Here is a 19,005-nt window from a genome sequence, read left to right as displayed (position 1 = left end):
CTATTGAATTGGTGATGCCATCCAACCATCTCATCCTCTGTTGCCTGTTTCTCCTTCTGCCTTCAATCTTTCCCAACATCAGGGTCTTTTCCAATGAGTCATCTGTTCAAATCAGGTGGCCAAAGTATTGGAGCATCTTTACCTTAACCAAGAGTAGTACTTTTATCAGGCCAAGCTGGAAATCAGGAAACCAAAGTCAAATCCTCTTATCCTGTATCTAGTTAGACATAACTACTATCCCAAGGCAACCAATTTTCTTAGTGATACATTGGAGTTGAGGGGCTCATTAACCATAGGGAACAGACTTTGACACATTTTTACAGTTATCAAATATTAACTCCCAGGATCATTTTCTTGGCTATGAATGAGGGAGCTAGAAACTTCTGTGGAAAAAACAATGGGAAGAGAAAGCCAATATTGTAGATTTGTTGATAAAGGAAAACTAAGCTAAAAAAAAAAAAAATTAATATGTTGCCAAGATACCAAGATACCTTCCAAAGAGTGAGTATCTCACATCAGTCTAGATTCTGAGTTTATCATGTTCTTCATGTCTGTGGGAGAGAACATTCTTGTATGAATTGAAAGAGTCTGAATACAAATATGAATTTTATCAGGATAGCTTAATTTGCCTTCAGAGACCATAGTTTTCCTTTTCAAATATGGTTGGCAAAAATAAGCTAATCTTCAGTTAAAGCATCTAATTTTCAGGAGGTATTATCAAAGGAAAAATAAGATAAAATTTATCCCTTCTGCTGCACAGATATTGCTATTATTTTCTAGGGAAAAAAAAAATAGCCTCATTTCAAATAGCAAATTTAATGATACTGACAGCACACTTTATATTAAATTTCTATTTTATTTTCCAACATGCTTTAATTATTTTAGTAATAAATTCAAGGAGATATTTTAATAATGCTTCTAAATATTATAACATGTTTTCTTGGTGATATATGACATTTTAATTAAAATGCATATTTTTATTTCATACAAAATAGATTTTATTTCTATATGCGGTTTCTAGGTGGGCTGCTGTCTATGGGGTCGCACAGAGTCGGACACAATTGAAGCAACTTAGCAGCAGCAGCAGCAGCAGCAGCAGCAGTAATCTTCTTAAAACAATCTCTATTTTTGTAAGGCTGCCAAATCTACCTTTCTTTGATATGAGAAACAATGGAGATTACTGACAACTAAAATTCTGTTACACAGGTGAAAACTGATCTTTTTCATGTAACTTAAAAGAGTTAGGACCTTGTTTTTAGGCTAATAAGAAAAACGGGCATTGATGATGTATACATCTGTCTAACTGAAAGAACGAAATGAGGTACTGAAAGAATTTATGTAGAGAGAGCAGAGAGTTTTTCATTAAGCTTTCTTTTTAGAGGTACTTTTTAAAATATGATCTCATTCACTTATTTGAAGAAAAGGCCATTCTCTGGACCATGTTCTTGAAGGCTTGCTCACTTGCTGATTTTTTAGGGTGTATATAAATGGATTCAAAAGAGGAGCCAATGAGGTACTAAGCACAACCACTCCTTTGCTTAGAGTCACTCTTTCCCTTGCTGAAGGCTTAATGTACATGAAGATGCAGCTGCCATAAAACAGAGAGACAATTATCATGTGGGAGGAACATGAGGTAAAGGCTTTTTTCCTTTGACTTGCGGAAGGAATTCTCAGAATTGTTTGGATAATATATGTGTAGGAGAGAATAACTAATGTTAGAGTGACCATGAGTGTTACCACAGCTAAAAATAATGCCATGAGTTCTAGAAAGGGAGTGTTCCTGCAGGAAAGCTGTAGGATGGGAGAAGCATCACAGATGAAATGATCAACTATATTGGAGCCACAGAAATCCAATCGCAGCAGCAGGATTATTGGTGGAAAGATGATCAGGAATCCTGCAAGCCAGGAGCTAAAGACAAGAAGTATACAGACTCTACTGCTCACGATGGTGGTGTAATATAGAGGTTTGCAGATGGCCACATAGCGGTCATAGGACATGGCAGCCAGGAGGTAAAATTCCGTCACCCCCAAGAAGATGAAGGGAAAGCAGCTGAGCCACACAGCTGTTGTAAGAAAAGGTTCTGTCCCCGGTCATGATGGCAACAAGGAATTTGGGATTGCAGACAGACGTGAATGATATTTCTAGGAATGAGAAGTTTTGAAGGAAGAAATACACTGGAGTCTGCAGATGGGGATCTGAAAGGGTGAGGGTGATGATGACCAGGTTCCCAGTCATGCTTAGCATGTAGGTAACAAGAAGAAATAGGAACAGTACAACCTGCCACTATGGATCACTTGTCAATCCAAGAAGGATAAACTCGGTAACTTCTGTGTAATTTCTCAGTTTCCTTCATATCATTATATTCTTTGTTTTAGCTGTAAAACAGATGAAGAAATTAAAAAAAAAATGGCACCAGCAAAGAAACACACACACACTCACACACACAAACACACAATATTGCTTCCTTGTACTTTTAGGGGAAAATGTTTTAGTAGTATATAGTAACAAAACACTTTCAAAGTTTTGCAATTTATTATGTCATGCATGAATTCACTCTTCTGTACTTCCTTCATTATTTTCTCACACATATCAGTAAAAAACTCTTTCTTCTGAATGCTTCAATACATTCCTGAAAAAAAGAGAAAAGGAGGCTCAAATCTCTGATTTTAAAACTTCAAAAAAAAAAACAGAGTTACCTCCAGTGTACCCCAATATTATTGAAGATATAGTTTTATTGCTTTCTGCTTCATGCAATTCTTAAATTTTTCTATTTTGTACAAGCACTCCTTTTTCCTTATCCATTTGAAACTTTTACAATCTGTGGAGATACCTTAGTAACTTAGATGTCCAACTGGTAGAGTAACATGTCCCTGATAATAGTATACCAAGGCGCCACATATATATATGTAAAATACATAAAAGTAGTACTTTTACTTAAGTCTTAATTTTTATTTTTTGTAAACTGCAAGCATATTTACTTTTGAAAAGGCAAAATGATAGGATACCAAAAGAGGAACTCCCCAGGTCGATAGGTGCCCAATATGCTACAGGAGATCAGTGGAGAAATAACTCCAGAAAGAATGAAGAGATGGAGCCAAAGCCAAAACAATACCCAGCTGTGGATGTGACTGGTGATAAGGCAAAGTCCGATGCTGTAAAGAGCAATATTGCATAGGAACCTGGAATGTTAGGTCCATGAATCAAAGCAAATTGGAGTGGTCAAACAAGAGATGGCAAGAGTAAACATTGACATTCTAGGAATCAGCAAACTAAAATGGACTAAAATGGGTGAATTTAACTCAGATGACCATTATATCTACTACTGTGGGCAGGAATCCCTTGGAAGAAATGGAGTAGCCATCATGGTCAACAAAAGAGTCCAAAAGGCAGTACTTGGATGCAATCTAAAAAACGACAGAATGATCTCTGTTCGTTTCCAAGGAAAACCAACCAATATCACAGTGATCCAAGCCTGTGCCTCAGCCAGTAACACTGAAGAAGCTGAAGTTGAACGGTTCTATGAAGACCTACAAGACCTTTTAGAACTAACACCCCAAAAAGATGTCCTTTTCATTATCTGGGACTGGAATGCAAAAGTAGGAAGTCAAGAAACACCTGGGGTAACAGGCAAATTTGGCCTTGGAATACAGAATGAAGCAGGCAAAGACTAATAGAGGTTTTTTTTTTTAATATAAATTTATTTATTTTAATAGAGTTTTGCCAAGGGAATACACTTGTCATAGCAAACACCCTCTTCCTAAAACACAAGAGAAGACTCTACACATGGACATCACCAGATGGTCAATACCGAAATCAGATTGACTATATTCTTTGCAGCCAAAGATGAAGAAGCTCTATACATTCAGCAAAAACAAGACTGGGAGCTGACTGTGGCTCAGACCGTGAACTCCTTATTGCCAAATTCAGACTTAAATTGAAGAAAGTAGGGAAAACCACTAGACCATTCAGGTATGGCCTAAATAAAATCCCTTATGATTGATTATACAGTGGAAGTGAGAAATAGATTTAAGGGACTAGATCTGATAGACAGAGTGCCTGATGGACTATGGACGAAGGTTTGTGACACTACGGGAGTCAGGGATCAAGACCATCCCCATCGAAAAGAAATGCAAAAAAGCAAAATGCTGCCTGAAAGGGCTTACAAATAGCTGTGAAAGAAGAGAGGCAAAAAGCAAAGGAGAAAAGGAAATATATAAGCATATGAATGCAAAGTTCCAAAGAATAGCCTTCCTCAGCGATCAATGCAAAGAAATAGAGGAAAACAACAGAATGGGAAAGACTAGAGATCTCTTCAAGAAAATCAGAGATACCAATGGAACATTTCATGCAAAAATGGGCTCGATAAAGGACAGAATTGGTATAGACCTAACAGAAGCAGAAGATATTACGAAGGGGTGGCAAGAATACACAGGACTGTACAAAAAATATCTTCATGACCCAGATATCATGATGGTGTGATCACTCACCTAGAGACAGACATCCTGGAGTGTGAAGTTAAGTGGACCTTAGAAAGCATCAATACGAACAAAGCTAGTGCAGGTGATGGAATTCCCGTTGAGCTTTTTCAAATCCTGAAAGATGATGCTGTGAAACTGCTGTGCTCAATATGCCAGCACATTTGGAAAACTCAGCAGTGGCCACAGGACTGGAAAAGGTCAGTTTTCATTCCAGTCCCAAAGAAAGGCAATGCCAAAGAATGTGCAAACTACTGCACTCATCTCACAGGCTAGTGAAGTAATGCTCAAAATTCTCCAAGCCAGGCTTCAGCAGTATGTGAACCATGAACTTCCAGATGTTCAATCTGGATTTAGAAAAGGCAGAGGAACCAGAGATCAACTTGCAAACATCCACTGGATCCTGAAAAAAGGAAGAGAGTTCCAGAAAAACATCTATTTCTGCTTTATTGACTATGCCAAAGCCTTTAACTGTGTGGATCACAATAAACTGTGAAAAATTCTGAAAGAGATGGAAATACCAGATGACCTAACCTACCTCTTGAGAAACCTATATGCAGATCAGGAAGCAACAGTAGAACCGGATATGGAAAAACAGACAGGTTCCAAATAGGAAAAGGAGTAGATCAAGACTGTATATTGTCACCTGCTTATTTAACTTATATGCAGAATACATCTTGAGAAACGCTGGTCTGGAAGAAGCACAAGCTGGAATCAAGATTGCTGGGAGAAACATCAATCACCTCAGATATCCAGATGACACCACCCTTATGGCAGAAAGTGAAGAGGAACTAAAGAGCCTCTTGATGAAAGTGAAAGAGGAGAGTGAAAAAGTTGGCTTAAAGCTCAACATTCAGAAAATGAAGATCATGGCATCTGGTCCCGTCACTTCATGGGAAATAGATGGGGAAACAGTGGGAAAAGTGTCAGACTTTATTTTTTTGGTTTCCAAAATCACTGCAGATGGTGATTGCAACCATGAAATTAATAGACACTTACTCCTTGGACGGAAAGTTATGACCAACCTAGATAGCATATTAGAAAGCAGAGATATTACTTTGCCAACCAAAGGTTCATCTAGTCAGGGCTATGGTTTTTCCTGTGGTCATGTATGGATGTGAGAGTTGGACTGTGAAGAAAGCTGAGTGCCGAAAAATTGATGCTTTTGAACTGTGGTGTTGGAGAAGACTCTTGAAAGTCCCTTGGACTGCAAGGATATCCAACCAGTCCATCCTAAAGGAGACCAGTCCTGGATGTTCATTGGAAGGACTGATGCTGAGGCTGAAACTCCAGTACTTTGGCCACCTCATGTGAAGAGTTGACTCATTGGAAAAGACTCTGATGCTGGGAGGAATTGGGGGCAGGAGGAGAAGGGGACAACAGAGGATGAGATGGCTGGATGGCATCATGGACTCGATGGACATGAGTTTGGGTGGACTCTGGGAGTTGGTGATGGACAGGGAGGCCTGGTGTGCTGCGATTCATGGGGTCACAAAGAGTCAGACACAACTGAGTCACTGAAGTCAACTGAACAAGCATTATATGTACTAGTCTTGTCACCTGTTCATATACTGTACAAGAATGTAGGAATGCAGGTGGAAGTGAATGAAATTTCTAAGAAGGAAAAATTTTGGAGAGAAAAGTACATATCAGTTTGAAGGCTGGAATTTACTAATATGAGGATAAAGATGGTCAGGTTTCCTGTTACACTCAGCATATAGGTAACTGGTAGAAATATAAAAATCAGAATCTTCAATTGTGGGTCATCTATTAATCCCAGGAGGACAAAACTGGCTGATGTTGTATGATTTCTCATTCCTGTGTCCTGACTTCTGCAAAGTCTGTATGTAAAACTGAGGGCAGTAAGATCTGAGAAGAGGGTGAGAGAAGTGTTTTTCAATGGATTTTCTTTAGAAAAGCCAAAGAACATACTTACATGTATTTTCTTTTACTAAATAATGAATATTTTAAAATAATTTGTACTCTCAAGACTGTTGACATTTCATTTGGTAGGTTTGAAACTTAGTTTTCAAATGCTTTTCCCATGACATATGGTAAGATAAACATTTTATATTGCAATCCAGTGTACATGCACACACATACACAAATACAGGATTGCTTATATATGAGATAAAAAATTAAAACTACTTATATATCCTTTTCTCTGATTTCTTTGGTTCTAATTTATCGGAGAGATAAACACAAATATCATTAAGTTGATTTTATAGACTACTAAATTATCATGACTTATGGTTGGAAAAATTAAGTTTTAATGTACTTTTTCAAATAATATAGCCCAAATATACAATTTATTCATGATGTTTTAAAAAATTAATATAAAATTTTTAATTTACAGTTTGGAATAGATGTGTTCATATCATACTTGGTGCCCTGGGAACAATGAGATTATGAACTTCAGAGTGTCAATGTGCTCCCCCAATTTTCTCCTTCCCATTAATTGAAATTTTGCTCAGTTTGTATTTGCCTAATTTTTTTCCTGGATGTATTGAAAACACATGGATGGTGGTTATGACACAACAATATGTTTCTATATGTGTCAAAGCAGTTAAGGACTCTGTCCACTGCCATGATTAAAACTATCATTAATCCACAAAGAACATTTTTGCTATAAAAGTCATCTCCTAGATATTTTCTATGACTTTCTCAACTTAACAGAGATCACATCTAGAAATATGAATTTTGACATTCTTACATTTTAAAGGACAAATTTTAAGTGATAACTGAAGCCCAGGCAAAACACATAGAAGCAAAACAGGATTTGGGAATAAAGTATGAGAAATATCAATGTTATAAAGGTGAATAGGTAAAGAGATACTTATAATGGGAAACCAGAAGAGTAAAACAAAACCCAGAAATTTGGACATCAAGTAAATAATGTGTCTAGAACATTGTAAGGAGATTGACACTGCCAAAGGCAAAAACCAAAAAAGAGTCAAATACAATAGGTATACTCCAGTTAATCTTAAAGAAATGAGGTAAACTTGTCAAGAGCGGTTTCAGCACAGCAGGTGTGTTCAGAAGTCCTATATTAACAATTGGGATCAAGCTATATTGTTTCTAAGATTAGCTGTATCTTGAAAATCTATTGACACTGCAGGTACATTCACTTTATTTCTCTGTTTCCGTGACTTTGACAAAGGGAAGTTTTTTTGATTTTGTTGTTGGCAGTAGAGTTGTGAAGAGTGGCTCTAAAAACACAGCATAATAACAGACAGGTTTTGTGGCAGTCATTCTATATGAAAAAAAATATTTCACCTTATCATTTGTGTTTTCCCCTCCTTGTTACTACATCTGTTTGCTGATTCTGGCCTATACCTGCCTCTTAGGGACTGGTTTCTTTCTTCTCTCTTCAGACTTTTCAGAGGAGTCTTTCCCAATCGCCAAATCCACACTAAACCCTTTTAATGTGTTTTGTCCATCCTATCTATTCTTGCTGTCACTCAGCTGTGTCCGACTCTTTGCACCACCATGAACCATAGCCTGCCAAGATCCTCTGTCCATGGGATTGCCCAGGCAAGAGTACTGGTTTGGGTTGCCATTTCCTCCTCTAGTGGATCTTCCTGACCCAGGAATCAAACCTGAGTCTCCTGCATTGCAGGCAGATTCTTTACTGTCTGGGCCACCAGGGAGTGACCGCAATCTATTCTTGAGAGGATATAATAATTATGTTGAAAATAAAATTTTGATCTTGTTTAATTTTAATCTTTAACCACAAAACTGAAGGGGTTTGAGATACAGAGTTAATTCTAGACAAATAATTATCCTTAGACCTAGATCAAGTCATATTGTTTCTTTTTTTTTTTCCATTTTTAAAGTAAAAATGTTTATATTGCTCATTCTTTTTTTTTTAATTTTATTTTATTTTTATGTGGACTCAATATTAAAACTACCCTGACTCCTCTTTTGCCATATTTCTGATGCTAATTTAGGGGATTCTTGTTGGCATTTACATTTGGTGGAGAAAGTACCAAATGAAATCACGTCATAGCCTGACTGCCAACTCAGCATATACCTGGTATATTATGGCAACACAATATGTTAATGTACAGGAGAGCTAAGTGATTTATCCCTACGTTCAGCAGACTGAATCTTTCCTTTTATGGTTTTGATTCATGCTTCCTCAACATCCCTGCCAGAAACTTTTAAAAACAAGATTAAATATTTAAATGCTGTATGTTGACCAAATCTGCTCTGGGATTGTTCCTCAGCCAACACCAACTAAGCACATTAATATCTGCTGAAAATATTTCACTCTTCAATGCTTGCTCAAGGTCATCAATGGAATTGAAAGAAAACTCATATCATTAAAAAAAAAACAACAAACATTGATTTATTTGACCATGCCATGCAGCTCGTGGAATCTCAGTTCCTATTGATCGATTCAGGTCCACGGCAGTGAAGATACCAAATCCTAAACACTGGACTGACAGGGAACTCTCCCACAATCATTTGTTATAGAAATTCCAGTTAACTGGTGATGTGAAGGCTTTTCTTGATTGCTTTCAAATATTCATTTTCCGGCAGAAGAAGGAGATAATCTCTACTCACAATGTGCCCATTTCCCATAGTAAATCTCTCAGAGCTTACAGGCTCCATTAGGGAGTCAAAAAGAGGACTAACCCTGGTCAAGATTTACAATGAGCTGGTGGTATTCCCGAGAAAAAGAGCATCATATGTATAACAATAAATTCAATAAATAATAATAATTGGTTAAATAACTAAAATAATTAAATAGAATAATAGACTCCAAATATAGGAAAGGATTATATACACAACCCACCTACCTCTCCAGTCTGGAGACATGTAGTTGGAGCATTACATAGCTCTGGAAATTTTAGACCATGTCCCTGCTCCTAAATATCTTGAAAATTGACACCATTGCTTTATTAATTTCTGTTAATTCATTTTATACTTTAAAGAACTGAACATTTTTAGAGTACAGGAGTGTTAATCACATAGCAGATAATTTCTGATTCAAGGTTTTTTCTAAAAGTCCTTCATTTCATTTACTTTTAAGTGATTTGACATTTATTGATAAACAGACCCAGCCTTATCAGTATCCTCACTCAATTTGAAATTATAAATTCTTGCTTCTTTTAATCAAAATTCATTTAACTACTCACATCTCTCTAAAATTAGCAAAACACATCAAACTGTTTCTTAAAGGGTATAATTTTCAAAGTCCTCAAAGGCCACAGACATAATAACTTCAGTTGGTTATTTATCCCTGGACATCCTGAGTGTTAGAAGGATGAAGAATATGTTTACAGAGACACTACTTTGCCAACAAAGTTTCGTCTAGTCAAGGCTATGGTTTTTCCTGTGGTCATGTATGGATGTGAGAGTTGGACTGTGAAGAAGGCTAAGCACTGAAGAATTGATGCTTTTGAACTGTGGTGTTAGAGAAGACTCTTGAGAGTCCTTTGGACTGCAAGGAGATCCAACCAGTCCATTCTGAAGGAGATCAGCCCTGGGATTTCTTTGGAAGGAATAATGCTAAAGCTGAAGCTCCAGTACTTGGGCCACCTCATGCGAAGAGCTGACTCATTGGAAAAGACTCTGATGGGAGGGATTGGGGGCAAGAGGAGAAGGGGACGACAGAGGATGAGATGGCTGGATGGCATCATGGACTCGATGGACATGAGTTTGGGTGGACTCTGGGAGTTGGTGATGGACAGGGAGGCCTGGCATACTGCGATTCATGGCGTCGCAAAGAGTCGGACACGACTAAGCGACTGAACTGAACTGAGTCTTGTATGTGGACTTATGGTCACTCTTACTCATGGACCCACACTCACTTCCCAAGCAGCTCTGAGATGGCATTTATATATCTGATCCTTTCATTTCTAACATGTCAAGATTTTCCTATCAAGGCATTTGTGTTACTCTCAAAGTAATTGCTACTCCAAGGTCTGGAGGGATATTAGGAACTCTCTCTAGTTTGGATAGATATGATATTTGTACCTTCCAAGACAAAGTGAGAATTTCTGACAATAACAAAATTGATGTTTGTTTTATGTGCTAAACATGAAGCCAAATGAATAAACTTGAGTCCTAGGTGGATTAGTTTCCGAAGTTAATGAATCTTTTGTCAAAGATCCTGAAACAAGCAACAGTAGGGACAGCGTCCTCAGAGAACTGAAGATTCCACAATTACATTCAACACAGAAAGAAAAACACCAATACAGTATACTAACGCATATATATGAAATTTAGAAAGATGGTAACAATAACCCTGTGTACGAGACAACAAAAGAGACACTGATGTATAGAACAGTCTTATGGACTCTGTGGGAGAGGGAGAGGGTGGGAAGATTTGGGAGAATGGCATTGAAACATGTAAAATATCATGTATGAAACGAGTTGCCAGTCCAGGTTCAATGCACGATACTGGATGCTTGGGGCTAGTGCACTGGGACGACCCAGAGGGATGGTATGGGGAGGGAGGAGGAAGGAGGGTTCAGGGTGGGGAACACATGTATACCTGTGGCGGATTCATTTTGATATTTGGCAAAACTAATACAATTATGTGAAGTTAAAAAATAAAATAAAAAAACCCCATAAGATAATTAAAAAAAAAAAAAAAGACACTCCTTGGAAGAAAAGTTATGACCAACCTAGATAGCATATTATAAAGCAGAGACATTACTTTGCCAACAAAAGTTTAAAAGCTATGTCAAAGGTTTAAAAGCTAGTCAAAGCTATGGTTTTTCCAGTAGTCATGTACGGATGTGAGACTTGGACTGTAAAGAAAGCTGAGCACCAAGGAATTGATGCTTTTGAACTGTGGTGTTGGAGAAGACTCTTGACAGTCCCTTGGACTGAAAGGAGATTCAACCAGTCAATCCTCAAGGAAATCAGTCCTGAATATTCATTGAAAGGACTGATGCTGAAGCTGAAACTTCAATACTTTGGCCACCCCATGCGAAGGGTTTACTCATTGGAAAAGACTCTGATGCTGGGAGGGATTGGGGGCAGGAGGAGAAGGGGATGACAGAGGATGAGATGGCTGGATGGCATCACCAACTCGATGAATATGAATTGGAGTGAACTCTGGGAGTTGGTGATGGACAAGGAGGCCTGGTATGCTGCAATTAATGGGGTCGCAAAGAGTCAGACATGACTGAGCGACTGAACTGAACTGAACAAGAGGAATAGTTTGTGTGTTTACTGCTACTGGTTTTACTTTCCCAGTGCATCTCTCAGTAGGATATTAAAGCCCGAAGCCCGGTAATTTGTCCTTCTAAATTGGCAACAACTTATTGTCTACAGATTTTTTTTTCCCACAGCTAACACAAACTATATGCTAGAGAAGTTTTTCAAATATTTTAAATGTTGAATCAATGCTTCTCCAAAAGAAAATTTCCTATAATTTGTGCGGTAGTCTCCAATTTATATTTAATGTGAAAAGTTTTACTAGTCTACTTTATAACCCTCCATATTGAGATGGGGCAATATTAAGCCTGATCATGTGTTTAAGTTTTGGAGTTACATCTTAAGAATGAAAATCAAGATTACATAGAAGTGGTCTGGACTTGAACGTGGTTTGCATGAGAGCTCGGATGCTCTTGAGATGCACTGAAGAATCCTTTCTGTAGCCTAGCTTCCTCACTGATTCTCTTCCTTCTCAATATACAGTGATCTTTGTTTATCTGTGGCAACTAATACAGCCCAACTGACTTCGAGTAGTGTACAGTTCTTCCGGATATTAAAACTGTATTTCCAAGAGAAGTCTTATATTATAGTGAGAGGGTAGAGTAATATTGTCTGCATTATTACTGACTGAAAGTGAAAGTGAAGTCTCTCAGTTGTGTCCGACTCTTTGCGACCCCATGGAGTGTAGCCTACCAGGCTCCTTTGCCCATGGGGTTTTCCAGGAAATAGTACTGGAGTGGGTTGCCGTTTCCTTCTCCAGGGGATTTTCCCAATCCAGGGATCAAACCCGGGTCTCCGGCATTGTAGACAGACGCTTTACCGTCTGAGCCACCAGGGAAGTCCTGTTATTACTGATTGATATTTATATTATTTTTAAGAGATTAAAAAGTTTGGAGCTCTAATGAGATGATACAATGTAAGTCAAGTTGTGAAATTGTTTTTTGCTGTTTTTTGGGGATATTCAGTTCAGTTTAGTCACTCAGTTGTGTCCGACTCATTGCGACTCCATTAATTGCAGCACGCCAGGCCTCCTTGTCCATTACCAACTCCCAGAGTTCACCCAGACTCACGTCCATTGAGTCAGTTATGCCATCCAGCCATCTCATCCTCTGTCGTCCCCTTCTCCTCCTGCCCCCAATTCCTCCCAGCATCAGAGTCTTTTCCAATGAGTCAACCCTTTGCATGAGGTGGCCAAAGTATTGGAGTTTCAGCTTTAGCATCAGTCCTTCCAAAGAAACCCAGGACTGATCTTCTTTAGAATGGAATGGTTGAATCTACTTGCAGTCCAAGGGGCTCTCAAGAATCTTCTCCAACACCACAGTTCAAAAGCATCAATTCTTTGGCACTCAATTTTCTTCACACTCCAAATCTCACATCCATATATGACCACTGGAAAAACCATAGCCTGGACTAGATGGACCTTTGTTGGCAAAGTAATGTCTCTGCTTTTGAATATGCTCTCTAGGTTGGTCATAACTTTCCTTCCAAGGGGTAAGTGTCTTTTAATTTCATGGCTGAAATCACCATCTGCAGTGATTTTGGAGCCCCCCAAAATAAAGTCTGACACTGTTTCCACTGTTTCCCCATCTATTTGCCATGAAGTGATGGGACCAGATGCCCTGATCTTAGTTTTCTGAATGTTGAGCTTTAATCCAATTTTTTCACTCTCCTCTTGCACTTTCATCAAGAGGCTTTTTAGTTCCTCTTCACTTTCTGCTATAAGGGTGGTGTCATCTGCATATCTGAGGTTATTAATATTTCTAATGGCAATCTTGATTCCAGCTTGTGCTTCTTCCAGCTCAGCGTTTCTCATGATGTACTCTGCATATAAGTTAAATAAGCAGGGTGACCGTATACAGCCTTGATGCATGCCTTTTCTTATTTGGAACCAGTCTGTTCCTTGTCCAGTTTTAGCTGTTGCTTCCTGATATTGCTTCTATACTAATTACACACGACTTTCTACATGTTGTTGAAAAAATAATCAATCACTGAATATGTACTATCCCAGAGTAATACATTCCAAGAATAACATTTTATTATATACATAATAAAACTCATATCTCTCAGTTTTATACAATGGGAGAAAAATCAATTCACAGAGAAAAAGATCACCCAATCTCACCAGAAAAGGGCATAAATGAAAAGAGAATGCATCATATCCATACTTTTAGCAGATAATCATCTTCCTTAAAGAGTTATTTAACTACTTTTTTTCTTATAGCTACAAATTTGAAAATAAAAATGAATTTAATGTTGAAAACTTTCATGAGAGTTTCTGCCCACTACTGATTGAATCCGTGCCCACATTTATTGAAGCCTTGAATGATTCAGTTCAGTTCAGTTCAGTCACTCAGTCATGTCTGACTCTTTGCGACCCCATGAATCACAGCACGCCTGGCACCCTGTCCATCGCCAATTCCCGGAGCTTACTCAAACTCATATCCATTAAGTTGGTGATGCCATCTCATCCTCTGTAGTCCCCTTCTCCTCCTGCCCTGAATTCCTCACAGCATCAGGGTCTTTTGCAATGAGACAACTCTTCATATGAGGTGGCCAAAGTATTCGAGTTTCAGTTTTAGCATCATTTCTTCCAAAGAAATCCCAGGGCTGATCTTCTTCATGATGGACTGGTTGGATCTCCTTGCAGTCCAAGGGACTCTCAAGAGTCTTCTCCAACACCGCAGTTCAAAAGCATCAATTCTTCGGTGCTCAGCCTTCTTCACAGTCCAACTCTCACATCCATACATGACCACTGGAAAAACCATAACTTGACTAAACAGACATTTGTTGGCAAAGTAATGTCTCTGCTTTTGAATATGCTATCTAGGTTGGTCATAACTTTCCTTGCAAGGAGTAAAGTAAGTGTTAGTCGCTCAGTCGTACCTGCCTCTTGCCGACCCCATGGACTGCAGCACACCAGGCTCCTCTGTCCATGAGTTTTTCCAGGCAAGGATACTGGAGTGGGTTGCCATTTCCTTCTCCATGGGCTCATCCCAACCCAGGGATCAAACCCAGGTCTCCTGCACTGCAGGCAGATTCCTTACTGACTAAGCTACAAGGGAAGCCCAAGGTGTAAGGAGTAAGCGTCTTTTAATTTCACGGCTGCAATCACCATCTGCAGTGATTTTGGTGCCCCAAATAAAGTCTGTCACTGTTTCCACTGTTTCCCCATCTATTTGTCATGAAGTGATAGGACCAGATGTCATGATCTTCATTTTCTGAATGTTGAGCTTTAAGCCAACTTTTTCACTCTCCTCTTTCACTTTCATCAAGAAGCTTTTAAGTTCCTCTTCACTTTCTGCCATAAGGGTGGTGTCATCTGCATATCTGAGGTTATTGATATTTCTCCGGCCAATCTTGATTCCAGCTTATGCTTCATCTAGCCCAGTGTTTCTCATGACGTACTCTGCATATAGGTTAAATAAGCAGGGTGACAATATACAGCCTTGGCATACTCCTTTTCCTGTTTGGAGCCAGTCTGTTGTTCCATGTCCAGTTCTAACTGTTGCTTCCTGACCTGCATATAGATTTCTCAAGTGGTAGAGTTTCTATTTTCAATCAATTGGATAATCTTCCTCAAGATGCACTTTCATAAACTCAGGAAATATTTTCTTTTATCTCCATTGCTAAAACGAAATACTAGTACAAAGGAACCTCTAATAATTTTGGAAGGGTTGATGTCCTGAAGTATCTCTGCTCAGGGAGAGGTTTCCTGAGTTCAAGCTCAATATTTAATTTCCAAATCTGTAAAAATGTTATGTATGAACAAGAGAGTGTTTGGTTATCAGGTTCAAAAATCACTAACGAGTCATTTATATAATGAACTTTGGGAAAATCCGATAATCTAGTAACTTGGGGACACAGCCTTTAGAGACAGGATTTGGAATATCTTACAAAGACTGCTGGGAAAACAGTAAGACTTTAAAAAGAAATTAATTGCTATCATGCAGAGCTTCCCAGGTGGCTCAGTGGTAAAGAATCTGCTTGCCAGTGCAATAGACTTGGGTTTGATCCCTGAGTCGGGAAGATCCCCCAGAGAAGGAAATGGCAACCCACTGCACTTTTCTTGCCTGGAAAATTCCATGGACAGAGGAACCTCGGAGGCCACAGTTCATGGGGTGGCAAAAAGTCAGACACGGCTGAGCATGGACACACAGACACATATACCCCTATAATCAGAACGACGTTAACCACAGAGCATTTCCATCTCTGAAAAAATTTATGTTTTCATTCTCATTCACCATAGCTCCTATCTCAGGCAGACATTCGTGTATTTTAGTCATTATAGATTCAGTTTATGAAAAGTCTACTGTGCTTTCTAGAGTTTTATATGGTTAAATTATACAGTATGTATAGTTCTGAGTCTGGCATCTTTCACTTATCATAAAATTTTTTGAAATCCATCCTTGTTATTGAATGTAACTGTAACTCATTTTAAATATTAAGGTTTTATTTAAAAAGTGTGAATAATATAAAATTTACTATTTTAAAGTATACAATTTGGTGAGCTTTAGATTATTAATAGTATTTTGTTTTATCACCATTATCTATATATATTTTTTTATTAACCCTAAAAGAAAACCATTAGCAATCACTTTCATTCCCCTCTACTTTTGGTTGCTGGCAATCAATAATCTATTTTCTGTCTCTGTGAAATTGTCAGTTCTGAACCTTTTGTATAAATAAAATAGGATTTGTGACCATATGTGACTGGCCCTTCTTCCTAGCATAATACTTTCAAGTTTCATTCACATTGTAGCATATTTCAGTTCTTTATTTTTTTGGACAAATAATTGCTCTCATGTCTTTCTGTTATTTTAGAAGTTCTATTGTGTCATAATTCATACTATGTGTGAATATGAATTATTTTATAACTCAGAATATGATCAGATTCATTATATATATTTCATGTATTTTTTTCACTGCATATTTTACAGCTTTCATTTCTAAAAGTACAATTTAAGTCTTTGTAATATATTTAATGTACATCGGACACAATTCTAAGATAGTATTAGCCTGGATTTTCCAGAGACAGAACCAATAGGGTATACATAGTAAGGAACTTGCAGTTGTCTCATGTGCTTACAGAGGATTGCAAGTCCAAAATTTGTAGGCTGGAGACCCAGGGATAACTGCTGTTTGAGTTCAAGGGCAGTTTGCTGAAGAATCTGAAAAAGAGTGGATTTGTAGATTAAGTCTGGAGGTAGTCTGCTGTAGAATTTTCTCACTAGGGGGTAGTTGGATGAAGCCCACCCCTTCATGAAGGAAAGTTTACTTTACTCAAATTCACCAGTTTAAATGTTAATCTCACTCAGATACACACTTACAGAGACAGCCAGGATAATGTTTGGCTCCCTGGTCACCCTTTACTCCAGGGATCTCTTGACTTCCTACTTTTGCATTCCAGTCCCCTATGATGAAAAGGATATCTGTTCTTGGTATTAGTTATAGATGGTCTTGTAGGTCTTCACAGAACTATTCAACTTAAGCTTCTTCAGCATTAGTGGTTGGGGTATAGACTTGGATTACTGTAATATTGAATGGTTTGCCTTGGAAATGAACCAAAATCATTCTGTAATTTTTGAGATTGCAACCAAGTACTTCATTTCAGGCTTTTTTGTTGACTATGAGGGCTACTCCATTTCTTCCAAGAGATTCTTGCCCACAGTAGTAGATATAATGGTCATTTGAATTAAAATTGCCCATTACTGTCCATTTTAGTTCACTGATTCCTAAAATATTGATGTTCACTCTTGCCATCTCCTGCTTGACCACTTCCAATTTACCTTGCTTCATGGGCCTAATATTTCAGGTTCCTATTCAATATTTACAGCATCGGACTTTACTTTCACTACCAGACACATCCACAACTTGGCTTTATTTCCACTTTGGCTTATCCTCTTCACTCCTTCTGGAGCTATTTCTCCACGCTCCTCCAGTAGCATAATAGACACCTACTGACCTCAGGGCTTCATCTTTCAGTGTCATATATTTTTGCTTTTTCATCCTGTCCATGGGGTTCTCAGGGCAAGAATGCTGAAGTGGTTTGCCATTCTCTTCTCCCGTGGACCACGTTTTGTCGGAATTCTCCACCATGACCCGTCCATGTTGGATGTGTTCAGGTCAGTTCAGTTCAGTTACTCAGTCGTGTCCGACTCTTTCTGACCCTGTGGATTGCAGCACGCCAGGCTTCCCTGTCCATCACCAAATTCTGAATCCCGCTCAAACTCATGTCCATCGAGTCAGTGATGCCATCCAACCATCTCATCCTCTGTCATCTCCTTTTCCTCCTGCCTTCAATCTTTTCCAGCATCAGGGCCTTTTCCAATGAGTCAGTTCTTCACATCAGGTGGCCATAGTATTGGAGCTTCAGTTTCAGCATCAGTCCTTCCAATGAATACTCAGAACTGATTTTCTTTAGGACAGACTGGTTGGATCTCCTGCAGTCCAAAGGACTCTCAAGAGTTTTCTCCAACACCACAGTTCAAAAGCATCAATTCTTTGGTGCTCAGCTTTCTTTATAGTCCACATCTCATATCCGTTCATGACTACTGGAAAAACCCATACCTTGACTAGATGGAACTTTGTTGGCAAAATAATGCTCTCTGCTTTTTAATATGTTATCTAGGTTGGTCGTCACTTTTCTTCTAAGAAGCAAGAGTCTTATAATTCATGGCTGCAGTCACATCTGCAGTGATTTTGGAGCCCATAAAAGTAAGTCTGTCTTGTTACATTGTTTCCCCATTATTTGGCCATGAAGTGATAGGACCAGATGCCATGATCTTAGTTTTTTTGAATGTTGAGTTTACTAGATGGCTGTGTGTATCACAGCAAACTGTGGAAAATTCATAAAGAAATGGGAGAGTACCAGATCACCTTAGCGGCTCCTGAAAAACCTGTATGCAGGTCAAGAAGCAACAGTTAGACTGGACATGGAACAACAGACGGGTTCAAAATTGGGAGGAAAGGAGTGCATTAACTTGTTATTGTTACCCGGTTTATTTAACTTATATGCAGAGTGCATCATGAGAAACACTGGGATGGATGAAGCACAAGCTGGAATCAAGATTGGGAGGATATCAATAACCTCAGATATCCAGATGACACCACACTTATGGAAGAAAGAGAAGAGGAATGAAAGAACCTCTAGATGAAGGTGAAAGAGGAGAGTAGAAAACCTGGCTTAAAACTCAACATTCAGAAGATGAGGATCATGGCATCTGGTCCCATCACTTCATGGCAAATAGATGAGGACAATAGGAAACAGTGACAGATTTTATTTTCTTGGGCTCAAAATCACTGCAGATGGTGACTGCGCCATGACATTAAAAGACAACTGAACCTTGGAAGGAA

The 19,005-nt window shown here is 38.5% G+C and overlaps 1 pseudogene; it reads right to left on the bottom strand.

Moving 5' to 3' along the window:
- Positions 1-1,405: 1,405 nt before the first annotated feature.
- The window catches only part of LOC102411721, a 23,208-nt pseudogene continuing 5,608 nt past the window's right edge, over positions 1,406-19,005 (bottom strand).

The sequence above is a fragment of the Bubalus bubalis genome, chromosome 4, assembly GCF_019923935.1.
Source record: "Bubalus bubalis isolate 160015118507 breed Murrah chromosome 4, NDDB_SH_1, whole genome shotgun sequence".
NCBI lineage: Eukaryota > Metazoa > Chordata > Mammalia > Artiodactyla > Bovidae > Bubalus > Bubalus bubalis.
The sequence above is the reverse complement of the archived record's forward strand: the minus strand, read 5'-3'. Positions and strand labels throughout refer to the sequence as shown.